General features: G+C 31.4%; 1 long non-coding RNA gene across 1 annotated transcript; it reads left to right on the forward strand.

The window, feature by feature from the left end:
- Positions 1–998: 998 nt before the first annotated feature.
- On the forward strand, positions 999–22,192 carry LOC143074750 (uncharacterized). The gene is made up of 7 exons (XR_012978057.1): positions 999–1,117; positions 10,380–10,481; positions 13,240–13,557; positions 15,932–16,050; positions 16,626–16,833; positions 17,847–17,939; positions 21,139–22,192. It is a non-coding gene; the product is annotated as an uncharacterized LOC143074750 (long non-coding RNA).
- The last annotated feature ends 5,411 nt before the right edge of the window (positions 22,193–27,603 follow it).

Below are 27,603 nucleotides of genomic sequence, written 5' to 3' on the forward strand. Positions count from 1 at the left end.
ATTTTTAATATAATGTTTTTTTTTAGTTCAGACTCGTAAACACATAATTTTACTCATTAGACAGTGTAGTACTTTTTAACCACATGCCAGTAGATGATTAAATTCCGCGTGATTTTGTAAATGATTTTGGTATCAGTGCAATGTAGATCTTAACCACTATCTATCAGATTGATTAAATAATCAGAAAGTAAAATCACAAAATACTGAACTTAGAGGAAAATCAATTCGGAAAGTCCATAATCAAATAACATTGTAATGAAGAATAACTTATAAAGACTTATAAAAGCGTGAGTTTGTGCTAGCCACAAAACCAGATTCATCCCACCATTTGTTTCTTCAAATGTCCTGTACCAAGTCGGGAAAACGTCAATTGTTATGGGTTAGTTAGTTTCTGTTTGTGTTGCATTGTCGTTTTATTTTTTGTTGTACTTTAATATTTCTGTCGTTTCGTTGTTTTTCTCTAATATTTAATGTGATTCTCTCAGTTTTAGTTTGTTACCCGGATTTGTTTTCTCTTTCAATCGATTGATGGACTTCGAACAGCGGTATACTTCAGTTAACTTTATTTTGTGATTACAAGAGCAACACTATTAGTGCCAAAGGTAGAGCAGGACCTACTTACCCTTTCGGAGCACGTAAGAACAATCCCAGTTTACATGGGGTTAGTGATGCTAAGTTTCCTATCTTTGTTTAGTGAACTATTATATGTGTTTGTCTTAATCGTTTTAGCAATGACTTTGTAAGTTCATTTCGACTAATGACCTTGAATGTACCTTTTTGTATCTTTCGACACTCAAAATCTTTCACCTATGAATATACATGTTAACGGGTATTTGCATGCGTTGGACTCCTTTCCGACGTAGATCGTGTATTAATTACAAATTTGTATTTGTTTGAACTTTTAAAGGTAAGTTATCAAAAGACTAAAATCAATAATGTTATATACAAACCTATCTCACAAACTACAAACATGTATGTATGATATTGCATAATTTTTACACGGAAGTAAGAAAATAAGAAAGACATTTAATCACACATTGTGTATACGCATTTTACTTCTTTATCAACGTGAGGGTTGCATGATTTTCTTGATATTAGGACTTATTGCTACAGGAAGGTAAATTTATTTATTTTAAACGTTCTCATTATTTGATTCAATTTGTTATATAGACAGTTTTACTGTTTTCCTTTTACGTAGTGTTATCGTTTTAGCAGTATTCTCAACATAAAACTGCCATATAAACGGATGTCTAGCTAGCCGTTGCACCATGGTCAACCCACCATTTTGTCTAGAAATATCATGCACCTTTTCATGAATACAGAAGTTATGAAATTGTCCTATTTTTAATGTATGTTGGCATTTGTTTTTGTTGCAGTCCAGTATTTTTGCTGATTCATTTTGTTTTCCTCTTATCGTTTATATTTCCCTTGGTTTTCATGCCTTAATTTATTCTCTACTGAAATTTAGTTAGAAAAACTTTATCCTTTTACATGTAAAACTAGAGGGGGCTAAACGCTATTTGTTAAACCATATTCGTACTTGTTATATACTCTATATTATCAGTCATCCAATAAATGTTTTACAATACGTTGATACCTCTTATCACAAGGTTAAAGGACATGAAAGTAATATACTGTCACGTTTTCAAAGTTGGATGAACACATTTACTATTTAGTGGAATATGGGTTAGATATGAATCAGTTGATCAATAAAAGTAATATATAACAGTCGTTAATGCATTGTTGATTTACAACAAATCACTTACAATATACAATGATAGCTGAGAGTGCATTCCTTTCTACCACAAACGATACAAACGGTTCAGTGAGCATACGTTGAGATCATTTGATTCTTACATACGTTTGCTAAGTTGTCATAAATTTTAACAAACTATACACTTGCTGAAAATGAGTCTATATATTGTCTTTAGTCAGTTGTAAGTACATACGCTTGGTTTTTTCTACTTTTCACATTGAATCAATTATCTGCACATATATTTCTACCTGAAAAAAAGTGTTTCTGACGAAAGAAAAGAGGTATAATCCTGATTGTTATAACTCAAAACAATGTCACAAATTACCAAAATTTTGGAATTGGCCACTTTTCTTTCATTGCTTCTATTTTCATTAGCGTGGTATTATCATGACTATTCATACATTCATCTGAGAAAACAATAAACTGACATCATATATAAACAAATAAACGCTGTCCTGTGTGTCTAAAACATTTCTACAGAACCTATTTTCGTTTAATTACAAACAACATGTGCATGCATCTTAACAGTTCAAACAGGGCCAGAAAATATAGATTAAACGATGCATTTGGTTCTTCATTCGGAATGTTCAACAAAACATAACAAATGGCACATAATGTTCATAAGTTAGAAAGAAATTCAACATGAATTAGATATAGATAAAAGGAATAGCAAATATAATTGATAATAAAATGATGAATGTATCAAAGAGACAACAACCCGACCAAAGCGCATAATCACAACTGAAGGAATTCAATGTCGTCAACACAGCAAGAAAGTCCCACACCCAAAGACATGATTCAACTGGCCCCTTAAGGTGGTATGGGAGTCTAAAATAAAAATGATAGAATTAGTTCATACTTTGCCAAAATGTAGTATCTATTGATATATGTTGAAAAATGTTATAAAAATGATAGGTCACCGCGCATTTTCTCAAGCTACAGGGCGTGACAAAATGACAAATTTTGTATGGATTATACAGGAAAAAACACAAGTTTGTGATTAGAAACTAAACAAAATGATAGAATTGTTAAATACTTAAGGAAAAGATAGCTTTCAGACAATGCTTTGAGAATATCAAAAGAAAAGATAGGTCACCGTACGTTTTTTCCGGCTTAAATACAAAATAGAAAAATTCTATGTAGAATCCTTCAGAAAATGCACAGTTTTAGAGTTACGTTCCCTTAAAATGCCAATTTAATTTATTTTTGAAAACAACCAAAAATAATCATCATTTGCAAAAATATCAATATTTATAAGTTATATTCTTATGAATTAGTTCTTTTAAATAAAAATTCACATTAAATATCTGCATTCCTGCATCAAATTTTGCTAACTTGATAAAAAATCTGGACCTTTGGTTCTCTGTATTTTACAATCCAAGATGGAGGAAGACACCCATACCACCTTAACAAAATTATGCACTAGTTCAGTGATAATGGACGACTTACTCAACTCCAAAACATTTAAATGAACTAAAACTGGCTACAGATAAACCGTAATGAGGAAAGAGGATATCAATAGAATGAAACATTAGTGTTGTGATAAAGACAACAAACCTTGCAAACAGATATTTTACCGTTTTAAAAATTCGGATAGTATGTAAATTTGAAAAAATAAAATATCCGCCACAATAAACATTGTTTTTTATAAGCTGTATTGAATAAGGATTCTATTCAAGTACCATATTTCTTACACACACAAGGGCAAGATTCAGGGAGCCCAAGACGGACAGAAAATAAGACATTACAATTTTATCTGTATAACTTATTACGATATCGAATTGTCATTGGTAGAACACATTTGGTAAGATAAAATCAATTAAGTAATACAACCATTGTCAATTATAACAATGAGTGACGTTTTTTTTTTTATTCAAGCTTTCCATTATACTCCTTGAATAATGTTAAAAAATATCGTATATTCGACTGTTCAGTAAAATTGTGCGACTACTTTTAAAATAAAAAAAAAAAACAAATGTTGATGTCTTCAAATATTTGCATTTCATCCCTCATGTATAATTCATGACAACTTTAAGTATTTTCTTGTCGGCACGGTTTTTAACATTTCAATACAATAATCTTTGATCAGGATTAATTTTTACGTGTGAAAATAAACCCATATTAAACCCCAACCTAACATTACATATCAATTCCTGATGGAGACGTTTGTACTAAGGAATATGTTAAAGTAAAAGGGCAAAAATAGTAGGCTAACTTAAATGAAAACAAAAAGAGTTTACATCTGTAATATCAGTTAACTGAAACAATGATAAAATTTAGATTATATTTAAAGATCAAGAAAACAATTGGTGTGTCATGATTCTCTTTAAAACTATCATTATATAGCAATGGTTATTTTTATGTTTGATATAATAAATTTAAACTACTGTGGGTAAAATCAATAACCAATGTCTACTTAAAAGTCGGTACATCGGTTACATCTTGTTGTAATCACCTTTTTGTTATATCGATAAGCTACAAGTACTAAAATTTAAGTTTTTGTGACGCACCCAAGCGTCCTACCACTCATTTAAAAGTATACAATAAATTTCAATAGTTCGAAATTGTATTTTTTAAATGAACAGATAAAATGATATGTAACGTTATTAGAAAATCTTATAAATGTCATTAATGTGCTGACTCAGAATAATTGATTTAGAATAGTGTGGTTAAATTAGTACTTATCTTTCTTACCTTGATCTTATTTATAAATAAAGTAGACGGACTCATCAGGTATAGTTTGACTTGTAAATAAGGAGCTTCTTTGAAATTGTAGTATAATACATTAATTACAATTATACGTACGAACATAGTCATGACATTTGTGTGATACTCATGAAGAATCAGGATTTCAACAATCTTTACCGTTGTAAAAATTTATCACTTTGTGCCATAAATTCATCAAAAATGATAATTCTCTGTCAATTTTCTTGTTCTTCAACAAATTTTAATTTTGTGGCAAAAATATCCAGAGAGATTTTTCAACAACAAACGGTTCAACATTATTAGCTGACAATTGATGTTATTGTATAATTTAAAATGTACTATCTGGTACACCTTTTTGTTCTTTTCTTTATTACTAGTATATTCTCTCAATCGATTAACGATTTTTCAACACCGGTATACCACTGTTGCTTGTATCTAGTTTGTGTGTTGTATGGGTGTGTTGTATGTCTACAGAGTTTTGTCAGTTTAATGAACTCGCCTTTAATGAATTTGTCTTGGATTTTTTTTTTTTATTATTATAATGAGTGTCCATTTGAACCGGCTATCACCTGTTAAATTACTCTGACCAGCATAATTTATTATTTATTCATAATAGACCAAATCCTAGGGATTATTTTATCAATTTATTCTGATTAAAGCACTTGAATTTCTTCTTCTTGCAACACGTTTGTTACGTTCAGATGGCATATTTTTGACGAATTGCGGTCATTCCATATCAAGCATATATGCTATTTTTTGTGTCGAATTTTTATTACATTTGTCGAGGGTTGACTTCATACAGAAGTGTCTCAGGCGGAATTTAAAAAGTTAGCTGATTTTTTTCCTGCACCTTCCACTATATAAATGATAAGAAGTGGTTAACAATTATGTGAATTTGATAAATAAAAATTCTACCACTGCATTAAATGGAACACGATATTTTTCCACTCCCGACAGTTGAGTTTTAAATATTTAAAATGCAATAGTCGCCGAGCTTTTTATATATTACAAATTTAACTGCCGAGAGTAGATAAATATCGTATTGCACGAGATTTGGTCGTGGAATCTGTTTCTTTAATGATTTTAAGACGCATGCAGACAATCAAATCTTTATTTCTGACTAATCTGCACAAAGATGTGTTCTTTCTATGTGACGTCACCAGACATAGCCGACTTTTTTCATAACGTCATATTAGGAAATCCAAAAGAAAGCAAGAACATAAGACGTCATATTCGAATTTTGACCAATAACGAACGAAAATTAAATGAACCACACGTTAATTAAACAGAGATAATTAACAGGTCAGGTATATGGTTAGAATTAGAGAAAGCCATATATCTCATTCAATTCAAATATAAGATATCTCAGGCTAATAAAATTATTCTTCATATCTTGATAAACACCTAGAACCTGACAAAAATGCTTTGTTAAGAATTAAATTTACGACAAAGGATGATCTCAACTATTGTTATGAGTTTTCTTCTATAAAGCAAATCCTAGCATTGCATGTGTGTGTGTGATTTATACATAACTCAATTGATACTATATTCTATAGAATGCTTTTCGTGTTATGATTTTCTTAAAGGGGTTTGCTGATAAGTATGAAAATATTGAACCTATTTGTCTTGTCATTTTGGTTTCGTTGACGTTACATCTTTTAAAGTTTCACGGGAACCATCATAACTAGACTTGCCATTTTGAAAAATCGGTGTCAAATATAACAATGAATATGTTTTAATTTCTACACACAAAATCACTTCACTGATTTTGACATCACCAAATGCAAAATCGACTTGTTATCGGAGTTATACTTAAAAGAGCAACATGACGATTGTCACTTGTGGAGTGTTTCAGTTTATCACTTCATGCGGTCAGTGAATTTTTAGTATGGCTCTTCTTCGTGTTTTATAGAGTTAGTTTTGGACGCAATCACGAGTTGGTTGACCTTTAATGAGTATCTGTTTCACAGATGACGACAGATGCCAAATGTGAATCGTCTATCTGACTTGGGGTCAATTACATTGAAATGTAATTATTTAAACTACACATTACATTTCAAAAATGATCAATTACACTGATTTCACATTTTTTCAATGTAATTAATCAAATTGCAATTACTTTACTAAAGTAATTGATTAAATTACTTATTAAATTTCATGATAAAAAAAATATCATTTCATCATAACAGTATATATCATGAATATATAACATGTGTAAAATATTCATGTAACATTGTTTAAACTTACAATAGATTTAGCATTGCATTTGATCATCATTAGTATTTTGAAGGTTTAGTCATTTAGTCTGCAACTCTCTGGTCTGCACACTTTGTTTCGGCATGAGCTGATGCGCAGCTATTGCTAGATACTAAGATGTGTTGATAGGAGAGGAAATGTGTTCCTATTAACTTGCCAATACATTAAGGGGTATTTTGACAACTCAGAATAGGTGAGTGACTTATTTCAAAAAGACGCTTAGTTAACGACTTTAATGCACCCACCTAACACAGAGCTGTATTATATATCATTCGAAAGCTAATAATCTGTACTTTCTGTTTTGCCCGGTTGTAAAAAAATCATACGCTGCAGTTTCTGTTAAATCAAAGTCAAAGGTTATGAAAAAACATTCCAATTTTTGCGATTACTAAACAAAAAGTTATTTTCTAATTCTTGTACCATAAAATGTTCCAAAAGATCATATCATATATTATATAACATGATACATTATTTCAACATCAAACAAAAAATAAGAGGTTACATGCGCAATATTTCCCGAAAATTGAAATTCATCACAAATCCTTAAAAAAATTGTTCCAAAGTAAAATATATCTTGGGGGATTGATATTTGTATGCTAAAAAAAATAGATAAATGTATACGTTTTTGATCAAGGAATATTTGTTTTGTAATTTTAAGATGCCATAAAATCTGTCATCTGCAAATAGCGATCATTTTGTTATTCTATGGTAAGATAGCACATCGCTAATTGTCAATATCAGGGTGGAGAATGATTTTCCATAATAACAGAAGGGGTATTTAAAGTTCGAAAACAATGTAAACGAGCTAATTGAGGTAAAAATGTGTTTTTTAAGCATTTAAACTTATTTACTTTTTGTAATCATGTTTAAATGCAAACATGACTTTTCGACTAAATCGTAGGCAACATTGAAAAAAAGTAACATTGTTTAGAAACAGTTGGTTGTCTAAAGCGGGATGTAAACGAACTAAATATGATGCTGCTGCTTCTTATTTAGTTTAAAATCGTGTTTGACATATATAAATGTGTGTAGAATTATAACCTCTTTAATTATTTGAATAAAAGATGCTTGGAGTATTTTCAACATAAGCTTTTAAAATACAAATGCAGGTCATTGTGTAGGTAAAACAATATAAAAGAGGGGCGACATATATTAGAGGGACAATCAAACTCCTAAATAGAAAACAAACTGACAACGCCATGGCTAAAAATGAAAGAGACAAACAGAAAAACAATATGACACATGGCACAAAATAGAAAACTATAGAAATAGCAACATGAATCCAACCAAAAACTGGGGGTGATTTCAGGTGCACCGAAAGGGTAAGCAGATCATGCTTCACATGTGGCACCCGTCGTTTTGCTTATGTTATAACAAATCAGGTAAATAGTCTAATTCGGTAGGTCACATTCATGAAAGGGAAGGGGATGTAGTTACGACGCAAGGAACATATCCGATATCATCTGTGAAACGGTTATTCCATAACGGTCAACCAACTCGTGATGGCGTCCGTAAAATTTAAGAAGGGATGATTTCAACTTCACCATTAGGAACTCTTGGTGTAATAGCTTTATTGTAAGCAGCAACCCTCTATCAAGAAAATCATGATAGGATATACATGCACCGGAACATCGTATGCAGGTGCTGCTGGAATGTTGCAACTTAGAAATGGAAAGTTCACAATTGGAAAGCTGAAATCATCTCTTTTGTCGTAAAGTTTTGTTTTCAACCGACTCTCATTGTCAATTTCTAGATGTTAGTCAGTTGTGAAATAAAAATATGGAAAAGTTGAATACGTTCCTGACCTCATAAGATCATTCGCCGTTTTAGACAGTGATCGTGTTCATGCCGTGCTGTGTTTTGTGGACCTTTGTTCGTCTCTTGGATTTTATTTAGTTCATGGTTTTAATTATGTTTATTTGATTCATGGTTTGAGATGTTGATTGTCCCTTTGGTATTATTTTACTTTAAAGACATTAAAAGGAGTAGATTAATGCAATAAGACAAATATCCGGGAAAATAACTTAATTTGCTCACAGTGATATATATATATATAGAACCTTTATTGTGATACATTTAACTACTGACAATCATCTACAATGATTAAAACTTTTACTGCTTGAAGAGTAACGAAATATATCAAAGGGACATCAAAATCATCTGACAAAGCCGGGCAAAAAACGAAACTTTGCAAGGAGTGTTTTTATGGGTTGATTTATGCTCATCTCTTTGTCGTACAACTTGTTCTCAACCAACCCTCATCGTCGATTTCAAGATACGTGATAGAGTAAACAATATCTGTTGAGGCTTTTTTCACAAATTTTGATCTATTCAGTGAAATGACATCATCTATATAGTGGAAAGAAAAGTTTCAATATAATGGTAGCTTCTTTTCAGTCGTCATCAGAAGCTCTTGCATTAAGTCATCCTAGTATGAAAAATGAACTAGTCATTCAAGCTATTCGGGCAGTCTAGTTGTAACTAGAGTCGTTGCGTATTAATGGATTTTTGTTGAAAATTATTCTTATTTGATGAATTAATGCATTTAAACAATGAACAACGCAATTTTAAGCTATCAAGAAGTAAAGTTTTATAATGTGTTTACTGGTTTTTAATTCTTTGAAATTTCAATTTTCATAATTTCATTTTATATTTATTTTTGTCTAAATTTTTAATTTTTTTTTTTTTTTATGGTTTACATTTAATAAATACAAGGTCTTTTTACTACATCAATATTTATAATGAAGCTACAAATCAAACAATTAGAAAAGTCGAAAGATGTTTAGTTCAGTCTGGAAGCTACAATACACATTGCAGTTTCTTTGTTTCGCCCCCTTTATGTCAAGCAATAGTATGATTCGCGCACATATTTTTTTACTTTAAATTTTTCAGATTCTTAAGAATTTGTTTATCAAATCTTATATTGACCACATACAATGTTTTAGTGCCAGTCTGTGTAAGAATCAGACAATTTAGGTAAAAATCAAAACATGAAAAAACCCACCGAGCTTATCATGCTATTTAATATTAACCATCATCCTGAATTAAAAAAGTTAGTCTTTCGTTTGTGTGTGTCTGGTAATATCAAATAACTTGGTTAGAAAATTGGTAAGAATGATAGCAAATTGCAGAGTTATCTCCCCCTATTCGTTAATTTCTAGTGCATTTCAACCAAATTGTATCTTCTATTACCAGAACAGAAAACGGAAATGAATGTTATTTTTGTGCATAACTAAATATTATGAACTGAAATCAATGTCAAACTGAGTGGGTTTTTTTGGTCATTTTCGCAGATGGCGGTATTTTGGGCAACTGTATGAGTTGTTATGATTTGCTGTTTGATTAGTAGGAGTAAACATAATTTTATGAAATTAATGATGTTAAAAACTTTTTTGATAGTTATTACAGGGTTTTACTTAATTTGTTATCATTAACATGATTAGCACCATAAAAGTACATGTAATTCAAAAGAAATTTAGTATCACATGTTTTTCTCATTGTAATCAATCAAATTACCATTACATGTAATTAAAAAAAATGTTCAATTACACATTACATTCAAATGCATGGAAAATTGTAATCCATTACACTTAATTACCATTACATTTTCAATTACCTCATCCCTGACGGTATTAATCATTATTTGTTTTCTTTCTTATAGGTAATTTGAACTGCTGTAAAATGAGTAGAGGGATAATTATAAATAAATATTTAGTATTTATTTTGGTATCGATATTTTCGGGATGCATTACAAAGGTGACAGGTTAGTTTAAATTATACTAGAACACACCCGCGAAATCGCGGGCGTATAAAGCTTGTGAACTGTTGTAGGATGATCTTTTGTAAAAGATATAATTATGTATGGAGAATTTCATAAAAGGTATCAAAAGCCCGATATTTGATTCCTTTCTGTTAATTTCAATTATTTTCATGTTTCTGGCCTCAGACAACAATTATTCTTCTCCTTTGCTACAATGTATCTTTTGGTTAAAGTCAAATTAAATCAAGCATGAAATAAATGTAACTGCTTATATATAGACCATTATTAGTCTAATAAAATATGCTTCTAGGACAATCCGTCAGTGCCTTTTCTTTTGAAAGCCTTATTAACATGCCAATGGTACGATATGAATCTTGTATAAATGACTAAGACTAACTAAGGCTAATTTGTGGGGTGGTCGGAGGGGTCCTGATCCCGAGATCCCGGGCTTTTAAACATAAAATCCCGAGATGCAGAATTTAAAGAAATTCATATCCCGCAATCCCGAAATCGAAAAATATATTCCCGGATCCCGTAAGTATAAATCCCCAAATTCCGAGCTTATAAACACAAGATCCCGACGACCCGAAAAAGGTCATTCCTCCCTCTAATCTCTACCCTACTTTCATTTTTGCAAAATCACTACTTTCACTTTCAAAGATAATTTGTTATGCCCCATTTATGGGCATTATGTTTTCTAGTCTGTGCATCCGTGTGTTCGTTCGTTCGTCCGTCCGTCTGTCCCGCTTCATGTGAAAGTTTTTGGTCGAGGTAGTTTTTGATGAAGTTCAAGTCTAATCAACTTGAAACTTAGTAAATATAGTGCCGATGTGGCATCCATGTACTATGGACACATTCTTGTTTCCACATGTTTTATTTATTTTAATATATATTCAACTGGTACAATGTATGACCCCTTAAATAGTTAACATTTCAAAGAAAACAGTACACAGAATACAGAGAAGTAGTATAATCGTAGTTCACATGTAGATAAACGCGAAAAATAATTGTCCTCTCTAAGGAGGTATAATAGTTGAGGTTCTTGCGATCTAAACACCATGATATGGAGAACGCTCTGCTTGGATTATTTATTTTTCATTTCTGTTATCTATCATACGATTGGTTGTACTTGTGCATGTTTCATCCGGACTCCTTTTTTTGTCGTTTTTCTCCCAAAATAACTCATTCTGAACAATCATAAGAACGGATGACCAATGCGACTATGCATGTTACCTTTAGAACACAGAGGCACGATGATTATTTTTTCGTGGAAGGAAGAAAAGCGACACACAAAATGAGGTCTTCTCGTTTAATAGTATAGATAATTGACAGGTCAACTATAACAGGCTGATAGTTTTGTACGCCTAACGCCCGTGTCGTCTACAAACGACTCATAAGTAACGCTAGGATCATACGACAAAATATAGTACGTAGTAGAAGATCATTCAGGACCAGCTATTCTGAAAGGTTTTGTCAAATACTGTTAACGTTATCTTTGTATCTGTATTTAGGTGTTTTATATTGCATACATAATAATAGCATTTTCGGTTTTGATAATGAATTTATGACCAAGAAAATCAAGTTAAACCGTGAGAACGAGCTGAAGAAATCAGTATCAAACAAATAAAATGACATAATTCTTTGTATCGGTAATTTTCTTCCATTTTATTTTTGGTGAGAGTATGAAGTAAAATTAAATAGTAAGTAACACTTCTTTTACAGGTACAAATTATTTGGATAGTTGTTAGGTAGTATGAATGAGGTGGCGTACATTTCATTGATTTATTGACGCTGACGGACTTGACCACATGGCATTGCTGCTCTGAAACATGACCTTATTGCCTGATATTTTCGAGTATCAAGTCTTGTCTATGATCTTTCAAATATTAAGCAATAAAATCACACCAAAGGAAAAATGTTTAAATTCCCGATAACTTTGTTTATCATGACAATTTTCATTTTGATAATATTTCTAATAATTCAGTTAAAGGAAGCAAAGAAACTTTCAATAATAATAAATTTTCAAGTAACGCCAAATGAACATACGTGCCCAATGATTTTGTATGTCCGTATACAATAAAATTTCTATTCTAAAAAGCATTACAAATCAAATTTATTGCGTTCAAAGTTAGAATACAGTGGTATGTATCTTGTTGATTGCTCGTCTATAATTGAATTATCAACTAGCAATAAAGATGCATTGACTTTTCTGTATCAGTTTCGTCTATTGTGGAGAGCTGTCACATGGGTAATCACACCAATTCGCCCTTTTTTTACAGTACATGTATAAAGCTATAAATCACTTCCTATAGGTCAAAATTACAGAGTTACATCAAAGTGAGAAGGTTAGCGCTATAAAACCTGGTTTAATCCACCATTTTCTACATTTGAAAATGCCTGTACCAGGTCAGAAACATGACAGTTCTTGTCCATTCGTTTTTGAGGTGTTTTGTTATTTGATTTTGCCATGTGATTATGGAATTGCCGAATTGATTTTCCTCTAAGTTCAGTATTTTTGTGATTTTACTTTTTACATGCCTTGTATACTTTGATTATGAAACTTTTTCCTTGTATTTAAATTAAATTTGATTGAATTCAAGGAAAGTCTAGATTAATATGTTTATAGTCATGTCCTTTTTCTTTTTTTCCTGAACGTAATTTGAGTATTCCCTGAAAACATTGAATCATTTTCGAAAACTTCCTTTTTTGTTATCATTCTATAAAAAATATTCAATTTTTATAAAATTGTGTTCTATTATAGTGAACTGGATCATTGCTACGAACAGTATTGTACTAGGGAGTGATTTACAACTTGTGTGTCGTGTAACAGGATATGATAGACATAAAAGTTCGGCTCTAAAGCGGTGGACTGGAGGTTCTGACGATCATGACATTTGTACCGACAACAAGTGCATAAAGGAAGACAAATATGAAATGCAAAACGACGAATCGACACCTTCCTTTAACCTTACTATTAAACATGTTGATGAAATAGATATGAAGGAAAGTTTCACGTGCTGGTATAATTTTGAGTCGTCATCAGGAAATATCATCTCTAAAAAAGATATAATAATTTTCGGTAAGTAAAGTGCAAAACTGACGGTTAAGTAATGAGAAAAAAATTGATATTACGGTTTAACAAAACTAGAAGCTCTAAAGAGCCTGTGTTGCTCACCTTGGTCTATAAGAATATGAAAAAAACTTTTCAACATTGTAGACGAGAATAGACCATGACAAAAATCTCTGTTTTGTTGATCTTGTATTACTGATCTTTTAGTCTGTTTAGTGTTTTTGACTCTTTAATAGATCTTTCCTTGATGATCATTTTTAAGGTTTTAGATAGGTTTTTTTTATCTATCATGATGAGGAATAACAGAAAAAATTGTTTCTCTCTTAATTTCATAGTTTCATGATAAACAGCAAAAATGAAAAAAAGTATCGTAAAATTTTTCATTAAAGGGCAACAGCTCCTATAAGAATTTGTCCAACAGTTTTGACCTATATATGGATAATTAGTACATCTCATTACTCTAAACATATTTTTCCTTTCAGATTTTCTCTATCTATTACTGTTCAATAACAATAGACAAAACTTGTATTTAAACCCTATGTTCTACTATAAACATGTATGCATCGTCAAATTTCCTCTAAATGCTTTAGTTATAGAGCAATAAGCCAAAGTCATAAGAAACCTCAAATAAAAAAAAAATGCATATGTTTTTTTTATAACTCAATGGATAGTTTTCATTATAAAACTTATCTCCATATACTCTTTTTTTAAGAAAATTCTTTATTTTGTTTATATTTAGATGAAGTTTACTTTTTTGATTGCTTCCTCGAAGCAATTCCCCGACATATTTTCCGTAGGCAAAGGGACCTCAGTGTGACCCATCTCGTGAAAATCCAGTGATCGCAATACGCGATACAATTAAGTCCTTAAAATAAACTATTATCTGATTGTACATGTTAAACACGTGCTCAATATCCATGCTTTTTGTTGATTGTTGACAAACAGGTGACAATCGTTAAACCTAGGCATCAAAACACGAACTTTAATTACCTGCCATGTTTTCACAACAACACTGACCGATTGAGAACAAAAAAAATTGACGATTATACAAAATGTATGCGGGAAAAAAATGATAAAATTGTGCACAGAAGACTAGTTTATGATGTTTGTATGCATGGGTTCAAGATTTGGAATAACATTCTTTTTTTACGGTCACTAGTTTCATATGACTTTAAGCTATGGGGGCCATCTTGGTCGATGGGTGGTGTCATATGTTTTAAAACTATATACCATAAGCACTATTTAAGCCAAGTTTGGTTTCATTAGGCCCTGTAGTTTCAGAGAAGATTTTTTTTAAAGGTTAACGGTCGAAACAGACGACTGACGCCAAGTGATGAGATGGCTCATTTTATTCTTTTGGGCCAGGCAAACTAAAAAGTTAGATTTAAAATATGAAAAATGAGTTCGGTGATGGATTTAGAAAATGGTGGATTGAACCGGGTTTTACAGCGCTTAACCTCTCACTTATATGACAGTCGCGTCAAAAGAGTAGGTCCGGTAAGGGCCGATTTTGGCCTCATATTTCAGGTTCATCTGACGAAAGATATTGACCACTTTTTAAACACTTAAGTGTCTTTTTCATTTGAATCAATTGGTTTATGTGAAAGATTTTAACTGATTTAGTCATTAAAAACGATCCTATTCAAGCTCAAATATGAAAAATATGCCGAACAAATTTACTTTTTAGGTGTTTTTTTTTTTCCTCAATGAACACGACTGCGACCACTTTTGTTTTACACGAAAACCGTCTAAAATGTAACTAAAATGCTAGAATAGTTAAAATTTCAGTAATTTAGCATGACTTAATGGTTCTAGTACCCGATATATGGGCATTGTATTGTCAAAAAACATGCCATATTTATGTAGCAGAAGCATCTACTGTCCAATAAATAACTAAATTTACATTTTAACAATTTTTTAAAACTGCTATATTTTGGGGCCAAAAAAGGGGTCTTCCTGAACTTACTCCTTTAATAATATTGATAATGATGCGTGAACAAAACAAACAGACACAATCTGTAACAATGTCACAAATAAAGATAAGAAGTCTAATTTGGTAGGTCACATTCTTGAAAAGGGAACGGGATTGTAGTTACGACATAAGGAACATATCCGATATCATCCATATAACAGACATTCCATAACGGTGAACCAACTCGTGATAGCGTCCGTAAAAAAAGTCCTTTGTACAAATAACTCATTCACACTACCCTACATGAAAAAAAGTATGTGAAGATGTCTTATACAGAACGAACAATACAGACGAGTGTATGAAAATAGCAATTAAATCTAAAAAATTTGTGCAGATTACATTACTGCAAAATGTGACATTTAAAAGACAACACGCATAAAACGAAGTTTCTTTATTATAATAATTTTTCAGACCGGGCAATGATAAATAAGCAAGCATCGGATCATATCATTAATGGAAACCTCCTCGATGTAAATCTGACTTTGGATAAGGTTTACCCAATAGTACAAAACTGTTCTGGTATAGTGGAGGCAAGTAGTAACACTTATGAAATGTAATGGTTGTACTTCTAAGATCTCGTTTCCTGTTCTCTTCTTGTTAATGTGTCATGTGTCACACATTAGGATCAAAAGAATGTCTGAATATATTCGGTTTTAAAACGACTAATAGGTATCGTGGTCGTTAAAAAAGAAATACATATTATTTTTTTGTTTAATAGGGCAGCATCTTTTAATGCATTTTGTTTAAAATAAAATAAAATATGAATCTAAAAATATTTTTTAGACAATTATAAGATAAATGTGTGTGTATTGTCGGGGTTTCTTTACAACTACACACAAAGTTAGCACAAACCACGCAAAAAGAAACAATAACAGAAATAAAAAAAAATGTATGTTAATCTTAGCTGTATATGGCACAACTTTTAGGAATATTTCGTAACTTTTAATTGTTTATACAATGCACTACTTTTACAGTACGACCATTTTTCTAAAAGTAGTTTTATTGGGTTTTCTCTTATTGTTCGTATTTTGTTAATCTCTTAATTTTTTTTTTATCAAATTGAACTATAAATTACAAACTTGTATAATTGTTTGTTACATTTCAGTATGATAAGTTTACAATTACTTTGGACAAAAGCTTGAATACTCAATCTTCAAAACTTCCCAGTGGTTTATATCGAGCTGAAATTTATGGAACTTTGGAATTACCACAAGTCATAACCGAGTGTTTTCGTGTCCTCAAATTAACCTGTAGTTTTAGTTCTAAGCTAATATCTATATTTGCCATGAATAATACACAATGTCGACCTCAAGGTAAGCCATTCTATTGCCAAATACTTATTGATTTTTGTTTATTTAATAAAGACACAATTTCTGTACACTATGTTATTTGTTTTCATAGATAATGAGTTATTGCAGCCGTATTTGGATCAACGTTTCACTAAAAAAAAATGTCTACAACATATACTTTTGTTGTAATGAAACAAATATTGATAATTAAAAGTTCTCGCAGTACGTTTTGCTGAAGAATTTACAATTGATTAAATTATAAAAATCGTTTTATTTCTCATGTCAGCCTGTCATAATGTGCATGGAATATTTAATTAAAGCTTGATAAAAGAGGTAAAGGCAAACATTTTTTAACACGACGAGTGCCACATGAGGAGTTGGATCTGTGAATCCTTCCGGAGCACCTCATTTTTTGGTGGGGTTTGTGTTGCTAAGTTTTGAATTTCGATGTTGTGTCGTGTGTACTATTACATGTCTGGGTGTCTTTTTTTCTTTTTTAGCTATGGCGTTGTCAGTTTATTTTCGAAGTTTTAATGTCCATCTGGTATCTTTCTTTCCTCTTTGGCGTTAATTGTTCTAACCCACTTGCATTACATTTAGACCTTTTTCTAGCATTAGATAAAGAGGATGAAGATACCAAAGCGGTTACTAGTATCCGCTGTATTTTATGAGGTCTGAGGGGTGGGGGACACGGTGTTAAATGCTTAAAAGTGATGGTACTGATTGCTGTGTTTGGTAACTTTTCAATCTTTTGTCAAAATGAAGTCCATTAAACATTTTAAAGCTGTAGACGATGACATTTCTTTTATCAAAGTTATAGTATACATGTTAGCGCACACTAAGCGCGTAATTGCAAAGCACTTAAGAAAATAATATATTCGTAGAATTTACCATTTTGTTCTGTTTGACATAATGTTTTATATTAGATTCACACGAAATTTATTAGTTTTTTTTTTTTTGTCAATTGAACAGTTTTGCAAGAGCGATGTTTTTCATATCAATTGAAACATGTATTGATTTAACTTTTTTATTTTTAGAATCCGCAGAAGCAAATGATATGATTGTACCATTTTTGGCGGGATTTCTAGTTTTATCTGTTTTGATGGTACTAGTTTTATTTATCAATTGTAGTGAGTATATAGCCATATCAGGAATCTGATGTTCAGTAGTTGTCTTTTGATTATGTAATTTATACGTGTTTCTCGTTTCTCGTTTTTTTTTTACATAGATTAAACCTTTGGTTTTCCCGTTTGAATGGTTTTACACTAGTAATTTATGGGCCCTTTATAGTTTGTTGTTCTGTGTGAGCCAAGGCTCCATGTTGAAGGCCGTACATTGACCTACTTTTATAAAAAAAAAAATTGGATGGAGAGTTGTCTCATTGGCACTCAATCCACATCACATCTTCCTATATCTATTAATTGATTTGATCTGATTTAAAATCAAATTTTAAATTGTATATAACAAAAAATACTTCGACCGTGGATAATCTTTGAATATTACAGTGTTTAAATGATCGATATAATAAATATATATAAAACAAAACAAAAAACAACACACACACACACATCTGAAGCTCATTATCTGTGACATCGGTGGTAATATTACAGCATTTAAATTGAAAAATTGAAATAACATTAGAGTTGACAAAATATGTCATACAGAAAGGTAAATATTGTGTTTAGTTATTGTGAACTTCATCGATCTGTTATTCAGCTGTTGTATAAAGAAAGGAAACAGTAGTGTACCGCTGTTCGAAACTCATAAATCGATACCAAAAAAAACAACAAATCCGGGTTACAAACTAAATCTGAGGGAAACGCATCAAATATAAGAGGAGACCAACGACACAACAGAAACACAACATTAAAATGTAACACACACAGAACGAAGCATTAGACAAAATCCGAATACCATTACCTAATTTCTGAGGATGTTATGTGATTTTGTATTGCCTTTTTTTAATTACCAACAAATATCAAGATTACAAACATTAATTTCAACGGTTTGAGTTTAATCTGGTATAGTCAATGTCTGTTTAAATGTGTGAAAATAGATAAGTGCTACCGAATGATAGCCTTGCATTGCTAACGACTACAGGTAGCAAGGTTATAAGAACAAAATTGTTTCGAAAGCTTTCGGTAAAGCAAAAGAAAAAGTCCGAACAAACCTACTTGAATAACAAAAAGAAGACAAATAAAATTTCCGTTTGTTGTCAGCTTTCATCCTGATCTGACAATTCCTCCGTCTGTTGTCCACAAACATTGGCGTCTTTATGAAAATGATCCTTCTTTAAAAGAGAATTTCCCATCACTTCCCGTTCTGGCTTACCGCAGACCTAAAAAGCTCAAAGATATTCTGGAATATCTAAGGTATCTTTTCAAGCGACATCGATAAAAGAGGTTATTAATCATGTGGAAGAGGCAATTGTACGTACTGCAAAGTCGCCAATAACATCCGACTCAATAACCATCGGTCATTTATATACAAAAGATAGAAATTGACCAACATCAAGACATTTATTAAGAGGAGGGCATGAATTCAGATTTCAAATCATTGAAGAAAAAAATCGGGACACACAAGGAAACCAAAGGAGAGAGAGAGATATAGATTTTGGATGCATCAGTTACGAACTCTTGAACCTTAGGGACTCAACCAGAGAGACGAGAAAAAGATTTCAAAACAAATCAATTTACTAATCTTGTTTATTCAATTTATTTGAATGCATACAATTTATAGAACATTAATAAATTAAAATGTTAAACTTTAGGTCAAATTCAGCAAAGTTTAAGCTACAAAAATATAGATGGTTTTTTTCTTTTATATAGAACATTAATAAATGTGTTAAACTTTTACTCCAACTTTGTGTAGTTTAAGCTGCAAATCTTTTTTTTCCTGCATCCGATTTCACCTTGATACATGCAAACGCCTGATGAAGCTACTTTCTCTTAGCGAAATATTGAGCATATCTTTTTAACATCTTATTGAACTTTTTAATGTTTTAATAAGCGTGTTTAAGTTATATTCTCCGACATTTATATAATTTAATTCAGTACTCAACTGTATCAAATTATTTCCACAAACTGATCCACGCCTAAAACATTTTTGTAAAAAGATTAAATGATTATTGTTGCTGTTTTTAGACATTTGAAAGTTTTAACTTCAGTTTTTTTTTTTAATCAATAATTCGTAATTGTAAATGAAACCGTGAATTTACGTGCTATAGTTAATGTAATATTTGTTTACATATTTTACAAACATGCTTTGGTTTTCTATTAATAACCCTTTTGTTAATTTTAGATTTATTAGGTAATAAGATCAACCAGTTTTAATAATGTTTGTTCCACCGAACTGAAAACATTGTATCTGGGTTTTTTTCCTCAGTAAACCAAAATTTTTAAATGAGTTTTTAGACATTTATTTTAAATTAGATCATAAGTATGGACTTTTTGAGACAGAAAATGAAAAAAAAACATTGGGTGCATAAAAGAAAATGGATTCGAAGAGATACAATTTTGAAATAAATTGTGAAAAGATAGGTTTTATTATATTTTTAAGAAAAGAAAAGAAAAAGAAAAAATGGTTTCACAGAATTTCGAAGTTGTTTTCTTGCTACAAGTAAAAAAATAAAAAAGGTCCCTATTAGTCCAGTATAATGTTATTACTAAAAGAGTTTCCCCTTTAAAACAATTCTTATATGACGTGCTTCTTTCGCTTTATGAATAAACCCTAGTCCAAATAATTATGACGTCTTGAAAGGCTATTATATTTTTTTTCTTTGACGCCTTACTTCGAATAAATCCAAGCTCTAAATCCATTTTTTTTCAACATGCGTATATTGACTACTACAGAATAATGATTTTTTTTCAAAATGGCATGCATTGTATATATTTCATTAACCATGTTAACTTAAAACACTTCCAAACTCTTAAATGATGCACATGGTGTTACAAATTCATTCACTATGACTGTAGTGTTGTGCATTCCGAAAGTGACATATTTGACCTAGAAACGACAACCGTTCATAATGGCTGTTCAAAACTCCTCCCTCTGAAAAATCAGTGCCACCTGTTGGCTTCTTTACAAACAAAAAAGGATGTGTATTAAAGAGCCTACAGAATCACTTTACACTTATACACATCGGACATAAAAATTACCTTAACTGTCCTAATCACTATCGCTCGGGCAAAAATATACTTTCATTTCATTTTATTTGATACCAAGAAAAAAAATTATTATCATAACTTTTTTCATAACATGATTGTATAATGTGGCTCTTTATGTGAATTTAATATAATATCTACCTGTATTTTGGCTTTTATCAATCAGGAAGACGCTCAATGCAGAAGAAAAGGTATAAACCTGTTCCGAAAGAAGAAACGCCTAATGTAGAACTGCAAGAAGTTAATGGAACAACTGTGAAAAAACTAAACGCAAATAAACGACTTTCAAAGAACGCCAGACGAAGGAGAAAAGACAAGCGACGATTCCAAACGCACCCGTAATGTACTTTAATGTACAAATGTGCAAGAATGCCAATAAAATTGAGAATGGAAGCATACATTTGCTACATATGTTCTGACAGCTGGAAAAAGTTTTTGCTCAAATTTTATATTTTCTAAACATTTTTTGTACTATTTTGTCTTATTGTTTTGCCAACAGTGTTGTCTTTTTGTATGTTTATCTATTGAATTCAGCGTGTTTTAGAAATTAAAAGGTCTGAAAAAAAGATAGTTCAACCTGTAAATGCTATGATTATATTAATACAAAGGTCTTTTGTATAGAAAACAATGACTTCCCGTGGAAGTCATATAAACCTCAGCTGTAAGCAGTCATTTCCATAAAACATTTAGATAATTCATACATCAGACTGGTTTCTTCATACATACAACATCTGCAAATATGGCTTTGTTAAAAACACTTCTAGTTCATAAACTAGCTAAATTATATTAGATATGTGATTGGAGATAATACTGTTGTGCCATCTGAGACACAAATTTTAAATGTTCATTGGTAAATTAGCATACAGTAAGAAATTGGGTGGAGACAGTCAGGAGTGGATCATTTATATAATCTTAAATATTGGAATGATTTCCTGCTGAAAATTACATTTATAGTATTCTGAAATGCATTCAATTTATTATCAGATTAGTTTGAAATAGGTTCTATACAATTCATGTCAGAAACCAGGCACATACATGGGGTAAGCTGGCAATAATAAAAGTTTTCGGGCGTATGCAATGATCTGTGAAAAAAAGATAGAGTACATGCAGTGATTTGTTCAAGTCACAATTCTTGATAACTAAGTATTGTTGTGAGAAAAAGTGTTGTAGAGAGTTCATTAATTTGTATTCTGACTTAAGAAGAATAAAATTTAAATATGTCTGTGTATGAGTATTTATCAAATGTAATCTAATAAACAAATAAAAAATGAGGAGATGATATCATTGAAAATATCCCTCAAGGGTGACTAGGTCATAGAAATATGGTTAAATCATATTATTGATATCATGAAAATAGTTACAACTATAGAATACACAAGTTACATATGATTTATAAAATTGATTCTAACTTCTTTTTTTCTGGATGCCTGCGTGCAAACATGTCAACGATCACATCAAGTTCTAAATCTAAACTGTAATGCACGTGCATCAGTGCTAGTCCATTTAGTCGATCCTGGCCCATTATTGCACGTAAAAAGATTTAAAAAAAATAGTAACCCTAACTCCCTATTCGAACGCTCACATTCATAACTTAACTTGTTACACTCATTGTGCAAACAATTTTTAGAATAGCATATAAGTTCGGATAATCAAGTTTGTTGCTCGCGGGACTAAATCAAATTTTTTATTTAATATAGGATTTCGCTATATTTTTCTATAAATTAACTTTATCTTATCCTGAATAGAAAAATGAAATAAAAAAATGGGGTCACCGTTCATTTACGCTCACAATCTGCCTTCGAAAGAGGCATACATTTTTGTTAATGTCCTTTTTTCTGTTGAACTAATAGGAGAAATAGCGGTAATATCGAAATAAAAAAAGAACTAAATCACAGAAATCGCTTAAATTTTACAATTATTTAGTTTATGTACAGCTCATTCGAAAACAACAATAAAAAAATATAGGTCACGGATGAGTAAAAAAAGATACTTCAATTTTGAGCCAAAAAATGACATTTTTGCATCAAAGAGAGATAATTTTTAGCTTTTTCCATGATATCTACATTTTAAAGGTCACCTGGAGCCAACAAGAATTGAATTTTTGGAATGATTTTTGTACCATATGATAAAGTAACAACTACTTAAGGTAATAAATAAAATTTGTAATGAAAAGTAAATGTTTCATTTTTTTCTGAAAATCTTTTACCCGCGAGCCTCCTCGAGGTTATAGTACGGACACAATATCTTATAGATTTAATCGACTAACATACTATGGCATCAGTTCTTTTGCGCCAATTACCGTTTTTAGGGGTATAATTTGCGCCAAATTTTGTTTCCCAAATGTATCAATTGCGCCAATATTTGGAACTCAATTGCGCCAATATTTGGAACTCAATTGCGCCAATTTAACTGTACACTTATCTATCAAAAATATTAATGATAAATATATATTTACCCTAATCTAGGCTTAAAAAGTATCATTTGTTCGGAGATATTTCACCATCTGCGTTAGACAGTCAAAATACAGATAGAGAACAAAAGTAATTGCTATGCTGAATATATAATAAAGATATGCCAATAGAGAGAAAACAGTGCCAATAGAGATGAAGATAGAAATTTTGATGATTATGTTTTAGTCACATATGTTGATAACACAATACATTGTTCCTATCATGCGTATGGGACGTTACGCACGGTATTGCGTCGCACGACATAACATATAAAATTGACAAATTTGACCCCATACACTAACTTAGACATGTTTTATCAAGAGCGGAGTACCTACTCGAACGATTTTTATCAAATAAATACCATAAGCTGAAGAAATGTTTCAAAATTTATCATTTATAAGGCAAATAATTTCGTAAGGATCATTCTTATTTTCTGATCTGTGACGAAATGAAAACAAATGCAAATTTTTCCAATTTTATTTTGGATAGAATACATAGCAACCTTTAAAAAAATCTTGCTCCCGGAGATACACATGAGAAGATGAATTTAGCCTGAACATTTTTTGCACAAATTGAACAAAACAACTTATTGTATTTATTTTAAAAAAAAAAAGGTCATATAATAATTTAGCTATATTTCTTTTTATAACGATTTTAGTTGAAATGATTTCTTTTAGATTGAACTCACTTTTTGTCCAATATCTGTATGTGTCTGTTTACAGACTATTATAAAGGCTCTTTCTCTATCTTTTTAGCACTGATTGTTTTATTTTACAAATACGTATTTGTATAATTGTTTAAAATTTATATGGCTATATTATATATCATTAGATTCGGAAAAATGAGTACTTTTGAAATATCGATGACGTTAAAAAAGAAATGAGGTAACAGTTTTGCATAAATTAAGGTCAAAAGATCAAATTCTGTTATTTTTTTTCCATATTTTCAACATTTGAAGATTTATACAACAATTTAGGTTAAATTTCAGATATAGACATTTTTTTTTAAATCAATTAGCAATGAATTATATCGAAAATTTAAAAACAAAAGGAATAAGAAAGTAGATTTATTCTGAAAATTGTCGTTTTTCAAACACTTTTCATTATACAAGATCAAAACATATTCTGTTAAAGTTACAGTAGATACCTTGCCGGCTGACAATCAACCTCAGCAATAAATGATAAATATAATTTTTACCTGAAGCCTATTTCATGAAGGCGTGCATGTATCAGTTTGCAAAAGCTCATTCATGTAATTCATTAAAACTAAAATAAAAAAAATCAATACCTCGAAAACAGTTACAATTAAAAAATCCAATCAAAGAGTACCACACAACAGAATTAAACCAGGAGTATCTTCTTGTTCATCTGTTAAGGAACATGATTGGAAATTTCTACATAGTTCTGACCCTTAACAAGACCAAAGCTCCAAACATGTAAGTTTTTTGTGAATAAACACAGGACTTTTTACATGGAGATTTTCCTTTACATGAAAACACAAGATTCTGCAGAATTCTGCTGACATATGCATGCCCTTTAAAATAAACCGGGCGTAATGAATCATTCAACTCTCGCAAACCGTATTCTCAAGGTGACGGAATATGGGGTTTGGCAATTTGTAATGCGGTCCAAATTTTAGTTTGAAACGAAGCACATAAAGCATGCTGTTTCAGTGCTGCTTCACAGAGACTAAACTTACATCTCTACTGGTGGCAAGCTTGACGCGCATTGTAAAAAATATTAGAATGGTATGATTTAAAGAGATTTTTCTGATCATAAAACTTTGAATTTAACTTTCATGCCCGAACAAGGGCTGCATCTTTGTCAATATTGCCGAGACTCTGCATACCACTGAAAGAGTCGTGCGAGTCTTTCAAAATCTTGTAGAAAGTTGTTTTACCTAATCCAAACAGAGATGAAGTTGTGTCGCGTCCGGTAAGTGCATGTATAGCAGGAAAAATGTCTGTAGTAGTGAACACACAAAACAATCTCATTCGTAATAGAGGTCCGTATTATTGTTCTCTCGCTCTTTCCCATTTCTCTAAACTTTGTGTCAACATTTAAGGCATTAAGTAGTATCGGCCTCGTCTTGAGTGCTAAATAGGTTACGACAGTCATTTACAGTGTTGGTATAGATAACTTTGACAATTTCGTTCCGGCTAAGTAAAGCTCACAATCAGATGGAATCATAGAGGATTTGACAAAGTTTTGAAGAATAATACTACCAAAGAAATTAAGGAGAGTCTGTTTGTTTCTTTAACAGAAAGAAACTTCTTCCAGTCAGGAATACTTCTCCCTTCAATCATTTGATACACCTTGGTGGAAGCTGTACTCTTTGTGCGGCGTTCCCTTTCAGCAGACTTTGTAGAGTTGTTCATGTCGTAGCGGTCAAAAACATCTGCTACTGTGTGCGCTATAGAAAAGCATTGGGACATATTATTTTAATAGTCATCTGCAAGGTCACTGAATGTTTGACTTTTCTTAACATCCTGGCCGCGTTCAATATCGTAGCTGCTACGTAGTGGTGCTACGTAGACTTTGACTATTGAACGTGTAGCTATAGACTAGCTGTTACAAAGATATTGATAGCAGCAACGTAGCCGCTACGTAGCTGCTACGATATTGAACTCAACCCAATACATTGATTGAACCAATGCCTTACGATCTCTAATGTAAGTTGTGACTGAGGAAGCTGGGGTGAGTACAAAAGAGACTACAGATTTTAATTGCTTCACCAAATCAGAGTTGCATGATTTTCTCATGGTGCCATAATCGTGGAAAAGAGAGTTTGGAATGGGATGTTCAGAGTGCATTTTCTATTTTAACATCATCTCTACAGATTTCCAAAATCAGTGCACGTCTAAATACAAGTTTTTGGATTTATGTGACCAGTAATTTTCCCTCGATTTACATTTAAGGTATGTTTTTGTAGTCATGTTTTCAAACGTTTTTAGTTTTCACTTTGATATTGGACTATAAAAACTCCTTTACTGACCTAAAGAAAGAGCACTATTGTTGAAATGTCTAGAAATGTTCAAACATTCCTCGACAGCTGTGAGCAAAGAATCTTGAATATCTTTTGTAGCATGCATTCCCGAAGTTAAGACATGGAGGATGTGATTCCACATCAAAGGGGATCAGTCATGGTTCATTAAGATGGTTTACAATGATAATAACATGTTTTTCATCTCTTTTCATTGTTGTTAGTTATGTTTCCTCGTGTGAAGTTACATTATTTGCAGCAGTTTCATCCCTTTCCAGCATTACACGACTAAGGGATTCTAGGAAATGTAAGGGTCCATCTAACAAGCGCAGACTGGAGATTTGTTATACCTGCAGTGCCACCTGATCCCCTTGGTACTTTTATAACGGTTTTTGATGTTGCCATGTCGGTCCATATACCGTTTAAAATGTCCAGGAGTCCGTCTAATAGCAAAGTCGCCATCTATAAAAGTTAGGACTTGTGTCTGGTTTGAATTGCTGAAATAATGCTTCTCAGATAAATGAATTTGATATTATTGCTAAATAAATGTATGAAATATCATATAAATGTTGATTACATGATTATATGTACATTTTTCATAAAAACAAATGATGAAATTGAAACGTACTCTTTTAAATGTAAAAAAGTCGTTCTGTTAAACTTTTACAAAAACTCTTTAATAACGGATTTATTTTGCTAAACTTTATTTGAAACCGTTACAATAAGGTGTAACAACAATGTAAATAATAACAGAAATCATATGACGGTTTTCCTTTACAACTTTTCGCAGCCGATTTTTTCTTTCAAGTTAACTAACATACTTCAAAGCCCATTCTACAAAAAATGCACGGTACGATTTTTTTTACAACAAAATGTTTAGTTCTCAACCTTTGAACTACCAATATTGATTTATAGCCGTATAGTCCGAATGACAATTAAACTCTTTAAATAAGCGACTTGTCCTTACTCGGTCACCGTACTATAGGTAATGACAACTTTATGACTGTGATTACGATAGACAAATTGATTTAACCAAAGAATTTATTTTTCAAAATGGTATATGCTGCACCATTTTTGCAAATCTAGGGGGTCCTCTGTTACAGGACCTTACTATGGTAATTATTTTCAATTTGTTCTTTTCCTAAACATTTGCAAATGAACGTGAAGCAACCAATAATCAATTAATCAGTCAATCATCA

The sequence above is a fragment of the Mytilus galloprovincialis genome, chromosome 5 (assembly GCF_965363235.1).
Source record: "Mytilus galloprovincialis chromosome 5, xbMytGall1.hap1.1, whole genome shotgun sequence".
In the NCBI taxonomy this organism is placed as follows: domain Eukaryota; kingdom Metazoa; phylum Mollusca; class Bivalvia; order Mytilida; family Mytilidae; genus Mytilus; species Mytilus galloprovincialis.